The sequence below is a fragment of the Oryctolagus cuniculus genome, chromosome 1, assembly GCF_051225735.1.
Source record: "Oryctolagus cuniculus isolate XC-2025 breed Fujian yellow rabbit chromosome 1, ASM5122573v1, whole genome shotgun sequence".
NCBI lineage: Eukaryota > Metazoa > Chordata > Mammalia > Lagomorpha > Leporidae > Oryctolagus > Oryctolagus cuniculus.
The window spans coordinates 23,428,969-23,444,189 of record NC_142867.1 but is presented as its reverse complement, the minus strand read 5'-3'; the positions used below and the strand labels follow the sequence as shown (position 1 = coordinate 23,444,189).

Here is a 15,221-nt window from a genome sequence, read left to right as displayed (position 1 = left end):
TAACTTTTATGTATTTTTGTTACCTTTCCATTTTATGTATCAAAACAATTCTATGTATGTTTTCCAACATGAGCCCAGCTGAGGTCTCAACTGGCATCCAGCACAAATAGCTAAGTAGATGCATGAAGAAGTTTTCATGATGATTTCTGCACAAGACATCATCTGCTGCTAACTGCATGAAGCTGATTAGGAGACACCTGGCTGAGCTCAGTAAATTCCCAGAACTATGAGATATAAAGAAATGATTGTTGTTGCTTTAAGCTGCTGAGTTTTATTGTAATCTATTATACAGAAGAATATGAGAAATAAAAACCCTCCATAAGCATAATCTAGAAGGAGGGGTTTATTACAGAGGATGACAGCCCAGGTTAGGTTACAGTTGTTTATAAATTCAAGTGATTAATTAACTGGGGATTTTATCTAACTGGCACAAGGCTGGGTCACAGACATTAAAAAGATAAACAAGAGCACCAAATAGTTCCTAATCCAGAGCAAAGTGACAATGTACGGAAGAGGACAGATTTTACCCAGAGCAAGCAAAAATAAACTGGTACCTGCCCTCCAAGGACAGTCCTTGCTCAATATCATGGGAGCACAAAACAAAAGTTGAGAAATTCTACAGAGAGACAAGGTCAATAACAGATTTTCAAAATCAAAGGAGGAAATCCAATTTGGAAAGTGGAAAATAAAGAATAAAACTGTCCAGTGAAAAGAAATTACACCTATGAAAGTACAAAAATGTGAAAATATGCCTTTTTTATGTCCTAGAAAAAGTCAGACATGGCTTGAGTTTTTGGGACAGGTGGAGTGATAAGAAATACTGGAGGAACATTTTTTTTTTTTTTTTTTTTTTTGACAGGCAGAGTGGACAGTGAGAGAGAGAGACAGAGAGAGAAAGGTCTTCCCTTTGCCGTTGGTTCACCCTCCAATGGCCACCGCTGCAGCCGGCGCACCGCGCTGATCCGATGGCAGGAGCCAGGATCCAGGTGCTTTTCCTGGTCTCCCATGGGGTGCAGGGCCCAAGCACCTGGGCCATCCTCCACTGCACTCCCTGGCCATAGCAGAGAGCTGGCCTGGAAGAGGGGCAACCGGGACAGAATCCGGCGCCCCGACCGGGACTAGAACCCGGTGTGCCGGCGCCGCAAGGTGGAGGATTAGCCTATTGAGCCACGGCGCCGGCCATGGAGGAACATTTTTAAGCAATTTTTACTCTCATCTATACCCTGAAAGAAGAAAATCATTGAAAAAAATAATAGTATAACACAGTACAATGATTCCTTCTTATGGCATAAATGGAACTCAGTTACCCTTGATATATTTAAAATACTACTACTAATACATTTATGTGAATATTATGTATTAATTCATGTATTAATAATAACAGTTATCGCTCAAGTGGCATTAAATGTCAGCTAATGGTCTTAGCATTTTACATTAATTAATTCATTTAATCCTCACAGTAGCACTATAAGGTAGTTCTCTTTGATTTGGGGTGCTCACTCTTGGAATCCTGCCACCATGTTGTAAGGAAGCCTAGCCCACATGCAGAGATCATGTGATTATTCCACCCATCAGTTGCCCACAATCACCAAACGCTGCTGACTCCCAGGTATCTGCATCTGTCTCAATTCCTCATCCACAGAAACTGTGAAAGAATTTGAGGGTAATCATTATGTACAAATAGGTAACTAATAGATTAATAAAGTGGATAACTAATATTCCCAGATCAGGCAACAATGTTTTAGCTATTGGTTAAAAATTACTCTTTATCCAATAAGCTCCTTTGGGCCAAAAGTGAAGTCTTAATCATTCTACACATTTCTTCCTCTAAGCCCTGGTCTAGTCAGCAATACTAAGCCATGAATATTTGCTCAATGAAAGGAAACTGAGAGTTTTAGATGGATAGCAGAGAGCCATTCTCTAGAGGATAATTTCTGTCCCCAAAACAAATTCCCCCTGAGGACAGGGTTCACATAGGCAAACCAACTAAATTTTTCATTTACTATAGAAAATGAAGCTTGTGAAAATTACACAAAGAGGAGGAATCAAAATAAGGAACTGATTTAAGAGGTATTTGTGCTGGAAGATTGTTGAGCGAAAAGTACGTTTCTACCAACTAGTGAGCAAAAAGAATATTCTTTTTCCCTAATATTATTTTTAAAGCAACAGTAATCCCATGAACCAAGAGATTACAATCCCATTAGTAATGAAAGATCTCAGGGACTATAATCCTTCCTGTATTTAAACTTTAATTTACTGTGTATTATTGTTCTCTCAGGTATGATGAACTGCTTCCTGGTTCTATGAACAAATTTAAAGAAATAACTGTCAGTCTATAAAGTTTCCCTCATGTCCCCTTTCAATGTTTTTAAAAAATCTATTTTCATGTAATCTGCAAGAGAGAGAGAAAGAGAGAGTATTCTTCCTTTCACTGGTTTACTCCCAAATACCTGCCACAACTAGAGCTTGGCCAGGTGAAAGTCAAGAGTCTGTAATTCAGTCCAGGTCACCTACTTGGGTTGTAGGGACTCAAATACTTAGGGCATTACCTGCTGCTTCCCAGAGTGCACATTGTTAGAAAGCTGGGTTCAGATGTATAACTGAAACTCAAACCCAGGTGCTCCAACGTGGGTGGGAGGTGTCCCAAGCAGCATCTTAAGTGCTACACCAAGAACTTGCCAATCTCACTTCTTTTTTAATGTGTCTGTGCTTCCTTGGTAAGGTTTCTGTGTGTGCTTTGCATCTACTGGGGCACCCCAGTAATACTCAACATCACTGCACAGTTGGTGTTACTTGCCAAAAGTAGCTGAGAGATTATGCTCCCCTGAGATGATATTCAGCCAATAACTAATAGATGTAGTCTTGGTGGCTCAGTTCCCTCTCTTGGACCTGGATCAAATTCTGAAGGGTGATTTACATTCCAGAGCTGCCTTTCGGGATCCTTCTGAGGCCAGAACTTGAGGTCTTCCTTTTTCAGCTTCCACTGCTCTATTAAAAGCTTCTCCTGGGTATGGTTCTTCAATTAACCAATGAACACAATTTCTAATCATAATATCTGATTCTGTACAATCTACCTCAAGGAAAGTCCATCAGAAGTTTTTTTGAGGAAGAAAAATACACATCTTATTAACAGATAATCATAGAGCATGACATTGTTTTGACATCACAACCATTTTCAAATCTCCCGAGGATACAGCCACAACATGGAGAAAATAGAGACTCACTCAGTATTGAAAAATAGAGAATAAAGACTTCAGCAATAGTGAAAAGTAACAATGACTTTGTGATGTTCATTGACATTTTAGTACTAATCTACCCCACAGGTAAAAACTCTATAATAGCTCAAGTGTTGAGATATTTTAAATTATATACATTTGTATTATTTGAAATTTAATTTTTAAATACATAATATTTTATTTATATATTCACACTTATATAAATTTCCTCCTGATACCCAACTAGTTTAACATCTTCTACAGCCATCAACTTCTATTATAACAACTCACATTTCATTGTTCAACCAGGCTATCCAGAGAGTAGGGAAGAAACAGTTTAAAAGTATAGCATGCCGAGGCTGGTGCCGTGGCTCACTAAGCTAAATCCTCTGCCTGCGGCACCAAAACTCTGGGTTCTAGTCCCGGCTGGGGCGCCGGTTCTGTCCCGGTTGCTATTCCAGTCCAGCTCTCTGCTGTGACCCAGGAAGGCAGTGGAGGATGGCCCATGTGCTTGGGCCCTGCACCCACATGAGAGACCAGGAGGAAGTACCTGGCTCCTGGCTTGGATCCTGGCTTGGGATCCACTCAGCGCACCACTCAGCGGGAGTGAACCAATGGAAGTAAGACCTCTCTCACTGTTTAACTCTGCCTGTCCAAAAAAAAAAAAAAAAAAAAAAAAAAGGATAGCATGCCATCCAAGATGAATATTTTTCTTGATAGTATGATCTACTTCCTAATTTTCTCCTTGTGAGCTTTTTCAACATTATCCTTTACAAAAATATATATTCACATTATTGAATTCCAAGTGCATGGAAGTATTCCAATATTTTGTATTCGAGTGATAAAAATACTGTGTTGAAAACAGGTAGAGATTTCTTCCTGTCCATGCTCAAATCACACAAGAGGTATGTAACTCACCTAAAAGCAATGCAAAATATAAACAGATTCCTTTCTCTTTGCTAAGCAAATCTGGATGTTAGACTAGGAAAAAGCAAAAGACAAGTACTTATTGTTTGAGCAAGACTCACAGTTGTTAACCTTAACTCTGATTAAATACCCTTCTCTAATCCTATCTGACAAGATACCTTACATCAGAAGCAATGGGTTATCATGGCTCAAAATACTAATTCCGTAACTTATGAGATAATACATGTGTCAAATCTATAATTTTGTCAGCTCTATAATTTTCTTGGAAATGAGGACTTTCGTGGCTTGCTAATAACACTTAGAATATAATAAAATCTTATCAAGCTAAAGAATAAGCATCAGTTCTACCATATATCAGGCATTTTAGGGAATAATTATAAATTCTACTACAAGGGAGACATTTTTCAATGATACTGATGTTGTGTTACAAGGACTAGATAATATTCATTGGTAAGGATAGAGAAAGAGAAACTAGGACTACAAGGGTGGCCCCATCCATTAGTGCAGGTGTATAATAAAATTTAATGTAAAAATTACAGTTTTCAGAGCATAATGTAAAACTACATTCAATTTGGGGACCTATCCAAAAGACTGTGGTTTAAGTGGAAACTGTATGCTATATAGAGTGCCAGTGTAGGGTTTGGGGCAGAAATTCTTGGTACTGAATAAGAATCAATTTTCAACTGACAATAGTTACTCTGAGTAACCAAAACCAGGATCTGAATCCTGGGGAAAGAAGCTGGCATATATCAGACAGCAGGTTTCCGATTGAGAGCCAGATTCCAGAAAGCTAAATAGAAATTAGGCAACTACTCATGGATACTGACTAAGTTGGCACACAATGAAGCTAGTAAAGAGCCTGCAGTATGTCTTCATGCATTAGGGACTGGTGGTGAACTCCTCTTTGCCGTCACCTAGGTAAGAGGTGTAGGGGTAGAGGATTTTGCAGTATTTATACATTTTTCTATTCAGACAGAGAGTGGCAGTGCCCCAATGCATACCATTCTAATAAGTACTAGGATCATTTCCCACTCCTCCTTCGCCCTACTCTCCTCCCCCCACATTCTTTCTCATTCTCTTTTTCTTTCTCCTCATTCTTTTTCTTCTTCATTTTCTTCCTCCTAATTATCATCATCATCATTATTAATATTTATAAATTTCTTGGCATGTACCAAGTACTATTGTTAACACTTTGCGTGCAATAACTCATTTAAACTTTACAACATCCATATACAAGGTAGGTAGCATAAGGTCTACATTTTACAGATCAGGATCCTGAAGAACAGAACGTTAAATAATTTGCCCAAGTTGACAGGATAATAATGATAGGATCACTTGTTGAATTCCAACAGACACCAGAGCCACACTCTAAGAAAATACATTTCGATAACCAATTATCAGTCAACAAGCCACTAAACTTGTGCTGGGGTGCACTGTGTAACATCCTTATGTCTAAAGGAATTATATTTGGATTTGCAGAAAATAATTCAACTCTGTCTTTAAAATCTTATTTTGAACTATCATTTCCAAAATATTTCTAGTACTCATCCATGCCACATCTACCCTCAGAAAGCATTTATTGCCTATTTGAGACAGTATTTATACCAAATGACTAGTTCTTATTTCTTTTATTTGCCTTCTAATTCAAACTATACTAAATTATCCATGAAGGAAGATGTCACATCTGTAGGTGTTGTGTTTTATAGATCTGACATACAACAAGTGCCTAACAGAATGTTCTTGACATACTAATTGCAAATTCATAACGTGACGATTTTCCAATGATGAGATATGTTTCCAAGAAGGTGCCATCAAATCTCTTTTGGAGATAAATTAAACATGGCTCTTTTTTCAACTGTTTCAGATAATTTAGTGGGCTCTCATTTGAAGTGGAAAGGATGATTTCCAAAACGCTCTTCTAAGCACGTGACTTGATACCTTTTGGAACTGCCTTTCTAAACTTCCATTTCCATTCCCTTCAAGGTACTTACAGCAATAAAAGAATGTTTCCCTGGCACTTTCTTTGGAGACCTAGATGGAGTTCCTGGCTCCTGCCTTCAGGCTGACCTAGCACCAGCTATTGTGGGTATTTGGGGAATGAACTAGCAAATGGGAGATCTTTCTGCCTCTCTGTTTATCTTTTTTGACTCTCTCCTCTCTCGTAGTCTCTCTGTCTTTAAAATAAAAACAAAAATAAACAATTATTAAAAAACATGCAACTTACAAAGCAAAGAAGCTAATTTTTTGATTTCTTAGTCTAGATCAGAAGCCCAAAAATGTTTATATTAGAATATTCAGTTCTCAGGGAGCTAATCTATGTAAAAATAAATGCAAATTATTCCCACATATAAAGGATAATAAATGCTAGAAATATTTAAATATATGTAACATATGTGAATGTTTCATATGCCAATTTTATAATTGAAATTCATTTAATATTTTGCATCTGGGATGGTTCTTGAGCTGGTATTTAATAGAGATTATAAATTTAGCTTTATATACAAAGCCAAATTATGCAATCTAAGTTTAAATTAATTTTCATTAATAAAAACAATACAGTATATTGAGATCATACAACTATACTCAACTGCATTTGATTTAAAACTCATTTTTAATAAGCAGTAATATGTGCAGTATTAATTCTGAATTCCAATGATATAGTAATTTCAGACTTTTCAGACAGCTAATTACTCCAGTTTGAAATACAAAATTACTTTCATTTTTTAAACACTTGTTTAACTTCAAGTATTATACATTTTAAATATCAGTATTTCTCCATTTGTGTACTGATCTTCTGTGGTTATATGGGTCAAAGGCTATGAATTAACATATGATTACTTCAGTTATAAGTGCTTGATATCATTCATGGAAAATGATTAAGCAAACAGGACATCTACAACCATGCAATGTCTACCTCTATTTACTTCTAGGTTTTCCAAAGGAGGGAACCATGTATTTATGAACTTATTGCACCTGTCAGTACATGCCACATGTATACAATCAATAGAACTCTGCATATAATGTTTTGTGGGAATTGCATGCTTTATAAATAAGCCATTCATTTTACTTTTTCTTTTTTCTTTTTTTTTAAGATTTATTTTATTTATTTGAAAGAGTTACAGAGAGTGGTAGAGACAGAGAAAGAGGTCTTCCCTCCACTGGTTCATCCCCAGATGGCTCCAATGGCCGGAGCTGTGCCTTTCCGAAGCCAGGAGCCAGGAGCTTCCTCTGGGTCTCCCATGTGGGTGCAGGGGCCCAAGGACGTGGGCCATCTTCCACTGCTACCCCAGGCCATAGCAGAGAGATGGATCAGAAGAGGAGCATCTGAGACTAGAAGTGGTACCCATATGGGATGCCGGCACTTCAGACCAGGGCTTTAACCCACTGCGCCACAGCGCCGGGCCCTCTAACTATTTTTTTTAACTTTTTTCTTAGTGTAGGGTTAATCTTATAAAGTTAACTGAAAAGAGAGCTTCCTCAAAAATAAGAATGCAAGTAGGAGAGGATGAAGAAAAACAGTGGAATGTGAGTGGGAGAGAGATTAGGGTGGGGAGAATCACTATGTTCCTAAATTTGTATAATGAAATGTAATTCTGGAAGGTTCATGAAGGTGGGTGGCACATACTGTTACTCTGCTGCTGTTTGGAATCTGCTCCATCCGTACTTACCAGTCTTGCACAGACCCACCCAAGTGTGCCATGCCTGGGAACGTGGCACCCCGAAGCAGGGGACCTGCTGGGGCTGCTGGGGGGCCAGTGGGAAAGTCCTATCAGGACTGCGAAAAGTTGGCCCAGATTCGCTTCAGCAACATTTCCTCCACCAAATCAGTTGCTAATGCTACTAGAACAAACCTTGGACCAAAAGGAACGGATAAAATGATTCAAGATGGAAAAGGTGATGTGCAATTACAAATGATGGTGCCATCATTCTAAAGCAAATGCAGGTATTACATCCAGCAGCCAGAATGTTGGTGGAGCTGTCGAAGGCCCAAGATATAGAAGCAGGAGATGTCACCACATCAATAGTCATCATTGCTGGCTCTCTGTTAGATTTCTGCACCAAGTTTCTTCAGAAAGGGATTCATCCAACCATCATTTCTGAGTCATTCCAAAAGGCTTTGGAAAAGGGTCTTGAAATCTTGACTGACAAGTCTCAACCTGTGGAACCAAATGACAAAGAAACTTTGTTAAATAGTGTAACTACATCGCTGAATTCAAAGATCCTGTCTCAGTATTCAAGTCTACTTTCTCCAATGAGTGTAAATGTGGTGATGAAAGTGAATGAAAGTGAAGAGTCAACCGACAGAATGGGAAAAAATATTTGCAAACTACGCAATAGATAAAGAGTTGATAACCAGAATCTACAAGGAGATCAAGAAACTCCACAACATCAAAACAAACAACCCACTTAAGAGATGGGCCAAGGACCTCAATAGACATTTTTGAAAAGAGGAAATCCAAATGGCCAACAGACACATGAAAAAATGTTCAAGATCACTAGCAATCAGGGAAATGCAAATCAAAACCACAATGAGGTTTCACCTCACCCCAGTTAGAATGGCTCACATACAGAAATCTACCAACAATAGATGCTGGAGAGGGTGTAGGGAAAAAGGGACACTAACCCACTGTTGGTGGGAATGCAAACTGGTCAAGCCACTATGGAAATCAGTCTGCAGATTCCTCAGAAACCTGAATATAACCCTACCATTCAACCCAGCCATTCCACTCCTTGGAATTTACCCAAAGGAAATGAAATTGGCAAACAAACAAGCTGTCTGCACATTAATGTTTATTGCAGCTCAATTCACAATAGCTAAGACCTGGAACCAACCCAAATGCCCATGAACAGTAGACTGGATAAAGAAATTATGGGACATGTACTCCGTAGAATACTATACAGCAGTCAAAAACAATGAAATCTGGTCATTTGCAACAAGATGGAGGAATCTGGAACACATCATGCTGAGTGAAGTAAGCCATTCCCAAAGGGACAAATACCATATGTTCTCCCTGATTGGCGACAACTAACTGAGCACCAAAGGGGAAACCTGCTGAAGAGAAATGGATACTTTGAGAAACAGTAACTTGATCAGCTCTTGTCCTGACTTTTGATGTACAATGTAATACTTTATCCCTTTTAGTGTTTCTTTTTTTTTGTTCCACTACTATTGGTTGAACTATTGTAATTAACACACAATTATTCTTAGGTGTTTAAATTTTAACAGAAAAGTGATCCCTGTTAAATATAAGAGTGGGAATAAGAGAGGGAGGAGATGTATAATTTGGGACATGCTCAACTAGACTTACCCCTAATGGTAGAGTTAGAAACATGCCAGGGGATTCAAATTCAATCCCATCAAGGTAGCATGTCCCAATGCCATTTCACTAGTCCAAGTGATCAATTTCAGTTCACAATTGATCACACTGATAGGTCTAAGAGTCAAAGGGATCACACAAACAAGACTAGTGTCTGCTAATACTAACTGATAGAATCAAAAAGGAGAGAACCATCCAACATGGGAAGTGGGATACACAGCAGACCCATAGAATGGCAGATGTCTTAAACAGCACTCTGGCCTCAGAATCAGCCCTTAAGGCATGCGGATCTGGCTGAAGAACGCATGAGAGTATTTCAGGCATGGAAAGCCAAGACACTCTGGAAAAAAAAAAAAAAGAAGACCTAAATGAAAGATCTCTGCAAGTGAGATCCCAGTGGAAAGAACAGGGCCATCAAAGAAGGAGGTACCTTCTCTGAAGGGAGGAGAGAACTTCCACTTTGACTATAACCCTGTTGGAATATATAAGGAGATGGGAGGGGTGCAAGTGGGAGGGAAGTTATGGGGGGGGGAAGCCATTATGGTCCATAAACTGTACTTTGGAAATTTATATTTACTAAATAAAAGTTTAAAAAATATATACAAACTAACAATAAAAAAAAAAAGCGAATGACCGAGCTACAGCTACTAGTGTGAATATTAAAATAGTTAAGAAGCTTGGTGGGACAATTGATGACTGTGAGTTGGTTGGAAGGACTGGTTCTCACCGAAAAAGTGGCAAAGATTGGCATAACCTGAGTTGAAAAGGCTAAGATTGGGCTTATTCAGTTTTGCTTATCTGATCCCAAAACAGATATCGATAATCAAATAGTAGTTGCTGACTATGTCCAGATGGACCGAGTGCTATGAGAAGAGCGAGCCTATATTTTAAACTTAGTGAAGCAAATAAAGAAACAGGATGTAATGTCCTCATAATACAGAGGTCCATCCTAAGAGATGCTCTTAGTGATCTTGCATTACAATTCCGGAACAAAATGAAGATTACGGTGATTAAGGATACTGAGAGAGAAGATATTCAATTCATTTGTAAGACAGTTGGAATCAAGCCAGTTTCTCATATTGACCAGTTCACTGCTGATAGGCTGGGTTCTGCTGAGTTAGCAGAGGCGGTCAACTTAAATGGTTCTGGCACACTGCTCAAGATTACAGGCTGTACAAACCCTGGGAAAATAGTTACAAATGCTGTCTGTGGTTCTAACGAACTGGTGATTAAAGAAGTGGAGAGATCCATTCATGATGCTCTGTGTGTTATTCATTGTTTAGTGAAAAACAGAGCTCTTATTGCAGGAGGTGGTACTCCAGAAATAGAGTTGGCCCTTTGGTTGACTGAATATTCATGAACATTGAGTGGTATGGAATCCTACTGTGCTAGTGCTTTTGCAGGTGCTATCGAGGTCATTCCATATTCACTGGCTGAAAATGCTGGCCTGAATCTCATTTCTACAGTAACAGAACTAAGAAACCCATGTCCAGGGTGAGAAAACTACAGGCATTAATGTCCGAAAGGGTGGTATTTCCAACATTTTGAGGAACTGGTGGTCCAGCCTCTATTGGTTTCAGTCAACTGAAACTGTCCAGAGTATTCTGAAAATTGATGATGTGGTAAACACGCGATAATCTGGGTAATGCTGTCTGACTGTCATCATTATGGCCAGCGTGGAGGAAGATCTCCTTCGTGTTCCTTGTTGTTTGGAAGATTTTCCTCTAAAAATTACTGGATTTGGTCTTCCAGTTGGCATTTGTTTGAGGTTGTATTAAAACAGTTTAATTAAAATATTAAAAAATAATAAGCATGTGTAACTTAAATAAAAGGTTTCTAGGTAAAAAGAAAAAAAAAAGAAAAGAAAACAACAGGAACAGAAAGTTATCTGTGGATTTCTCTTGTCCATCTTCCCTTAAGCAGATCAGAAAGGATCAAACTTCTATAATTGATCTACCATAATACCATACTTCAAAGGGAAATTCCAGGGAAATATCACAGTAGAGACAATAAGAAGAACCTAAACTGGCTTATTATCATTAGAGCTTACCCTTTAGTCCTCCAACCATACTTCTGCACAGTTGTTCAAAAAATATTAACAAATTTTCCTTCTCTTTGGCTATTCATTTTGGAAGACTCTTGTTTCATTAAATTAAAATACATTTCTATGTTTTTCTCTTCTTCATATGTATTTTGTCATTGGGGTCTCAGCCATGAATATTGTGATGGTGAGAAATATTTTCTATACTACAGTAGTTTGTTTTTTTTTTTTTTATAACTCAAGAACAAGCATAACCAGAACACTGATTGTCTTTCAGATCTTGACCTTCACGTTTTGAAACGTTCTCTGCTAAAAAAAATACTATTTCCTGGCAAACAATTGCTGTCAGTCTGAAGGCATTGCTAACATTATTAATTATGATATACCTGAAGGAAATGCATATCTTCAGTATGACAATATTTTATTGTCATGAAAACATAACTCATTATCCTCCCATCAAAAATGCATAGGAAGAAAAATAGCCATCTTATATTGAATAATTATAATATGACAAACATTGAATATTTTTACATATATTTTAATATTTAACATCACAAGATTGTAATGTAACAGGACAGCTTTTATCCCGTTTTCAAATTAAGAACTAGATACCTAAAAGGATAAATTGCTTGCACAACATGAAATGTTCACTGTTGTCTTAGGCAGTTTTGCTCCATAGCCTACACTTTTAGTTTTTAGTCTTAATATTTGTCCAATGCAAACCTCAACAGAAAATACACATAGGCATACCTACACCTGACTATCAAATATGGGTCAAGTACTAACAAAAAGAGTTGATTATATTTTTCTTTCATATTTCATGCTATAACATTCATACTGCTTCTCACATACTTGGATTTAATAAGAAATGCACCCACCCATACCTAAGAAATTAGGATTACTGATCTTAAGAAGCAAACAGATAATTTGCATTTCAATATTTTAGCATATGAAAAATGTTTTATTTATTGGAAGTGTAAGAAGGGACATACTTCTTATTTTCTAAAATGACTACTATTAATTGAATAATATCAGAGACTCAATAATTAGTGTAAATATGTGTGAACAAGTATGGAAAATAGATTTAGACTACTAAATTCTACCTTGAGAAGATGTGTGATGCTCGATGAACAACATAACTTCTTCCTGAACACAATTTCTACCCATGCAACTGCAATTCCTGGTTATTGCAAATATTAAAAGAGATTTGTCCGGTGCCGCAGCTCACTAGGCTAATCCTCGGCCTGCGGCGCTGGCACCCCTGGTTCTAGTCCCATTTGGGGCGCTGGTTCTGTCCCGATTGCTCCTCTTCCAGTCCAGCTCTATGCTTTTGCCCCGGGAAGGCAGCGGAGGATGGTCCAAGTGCTTGGGCCCTGCACCTACATTGGAGACCAGGAGGAAGCACCTTGCTCCTGGCTTCGGATTGGCACAGCATGCCAGCCATGGTGGTCATTTTGGGGGTGAACCAATGGAAGGAATACCTTTCTCTCTCTCTCTCTTCTCTCTCACTAACTCTGCCTGTTCAAAAAAAAAAAAAAAAAAAGACATGAATTTTTTTCTTTTTTTTTTTCACTCCTTCTAACTCTGTTTCTTTTTTTTCTTTTAAACATGTATTTAATGAATATAAATTTCCAAAGTACAGCTTGTGGATTATAATGGCTCCCCCCCAATAACGCCCCTCCCACCCGCTACCCTCCCCTTTCCCACTCCCTCTCGCCTTCCATTCACATCAAGATTCATTTTCAATTCTCTTTATATACAGAAGTTCAGTTTAGCATACATTAAGTAAAGATTTCAGCAGTTTGCTCCCACACAGAAACATAAAGAAAAAATACTGCTTGAGTACTAGTTATAGAATTAAATCTCAATGTACAGCACACTAAGGACAAAGACCCTACTTGAGGAGTAAGTGCACAGTGACTCCTGTTGTTGACTTAACAAATTGACACTCTTGTTTATGGCCTCAGTAATCACCCTAGGCTCTTGTCATGAGCTGCCAAGGCTATGGAAGCCCCCTGAGTTCACTGACTCTGATAACTTTTAGACAAGGCCATGGTCAAAGTGGAAGTGCTCTCCTCCCTTCAGAGAAAGGTACCTCCTTCTTTAATGACCCATTCTTTCCACAGGGATCTCACTCGCGGAGACCTTTAATTTAGTTGTTTTTTTTTTTTTTTTTTTTTTTTTTCCCCAGAGTGTCTTGGCTTTCCATGCCTACAATACTCTCATGGGTTTTTCAGCCGGATCTGCATGCCTTAAGGGCTGATTCTGAGGCCAGAGTGCTGTTTAAGACATCTGCCATTCTATGGGTCTGCTGTGTATCTATCACTTCCCATGTTGGATCGTTCTCTCCCTTTTTGCTTCTATCAGCTAGTATTTGCAGACACTATTCTTGTTTATGTGATCCCTTTGGTTCTTAGTCCTATCATTATGATGAATTGTGAACAGAACTTGATCACTGGGACTAGTGAGATGGCATTGGTACATGCCACCTTGATGGGATTGAATTGGAATCCCCTGGTATGTTTCTAACTCTACTGTTTGAGGTAAGTCAGCTTGAGCATGTCCCGAATTGCACATCTCTTCCCTCTCTTATTCCCACTCTTACATTTAACAGCAATCACTTTTCAGTTAAGTTTCAGCACTTAAGAAGAATTGTGTATTGATTACAGTATTCAACCAAAAGTGTTAAGTAGAACAAACAAAAAAAAAAATACTAAGAGGGATAACATATTAAGTTGCTCATCAACCATCAGGGTGAGGGCTGATCAAGTCACTGTTTCTCATAGTGTTCATTTCACTTTAACAGGTTTCCTTTTTGGTGCTCAGTTAGTTGTCACCTATCAAGGAGAACAAGTGGTATTTGTCCCTTTGGGATTGGCTTATTTCACTCAGCATAATGTTTTCCAAATTCCTAACAGGGATCACTTTTCAGTTAAAATTTAAACACCTAAGAATAACTGTGTGTTAATCACAGAGTTCAACCAATAGTACTAGAACAAAAAAAGAGATGACATTTTTAAGCAGGTAGATCAGTACAATGAATGGAACCATTAACATCAAAATTCTCTTTTTCATAGTAGGCATTTGGTGCAGAAATGCCTGGGTTACCCACAAGCAAGCCTAATGTATCTGTGACAAAATAAAGATAGGAAAATATTGATATATTTTGAGTGGCATTTTTAGAAGTATTTAAATGTAAAAAATTTCTTTGCTTTATTTTTAATTTACAGTAATTATACATGTTTATGATCTATAATATGACATTTTGACAGATCTATACATTATATAATGATCAACTCAAGATATTAAGGTTTTCCAAGTTTTAAAATTTTATTTACATTAGAAATGTTTATCATTAAATATTGGGAAGTTATTCATTTAAAATACAACAGAAAATATAACTAGATTGGAATAAAGCCAAAATAATTATGTGATAAAAAGATATTTATTCAACATATACAAAACTTTGTTGGAAGACATATCATAAAATCTAAACAATTAATATCAGGAAAATGGTGATTCTATCCAAATTATCTATAATTTTATTAAAAATCCAAAAACAATCCAGAAGATTTTACTGTAAATCATAAGCTGATCCTAAAACACAAATGAAATATAAATTAAAAATTATAATTTTGAAATGTGATTTCTCAAGTCCTCACTATATTCTAAGCCTTCTCTGAAAATATATCGCACATAAATATACACAAATATATTCTC

At 37.5% G+C, this 15,221-nt stretch overlaps 1 pseudogene; it reads left to right on the top strand.

The window, feature by feature from the left end:
* The first annotated feature begins 7,840 nt into the window (after positions 1–7,840).
* Positions 7,841–11,097, top strand: LOC100342177 (T-complex protein 1 subunit delta-like; annotated as a pseudogene).
* Positions 11,098–15,221: the final 4,124 nt, after the last annotated feature.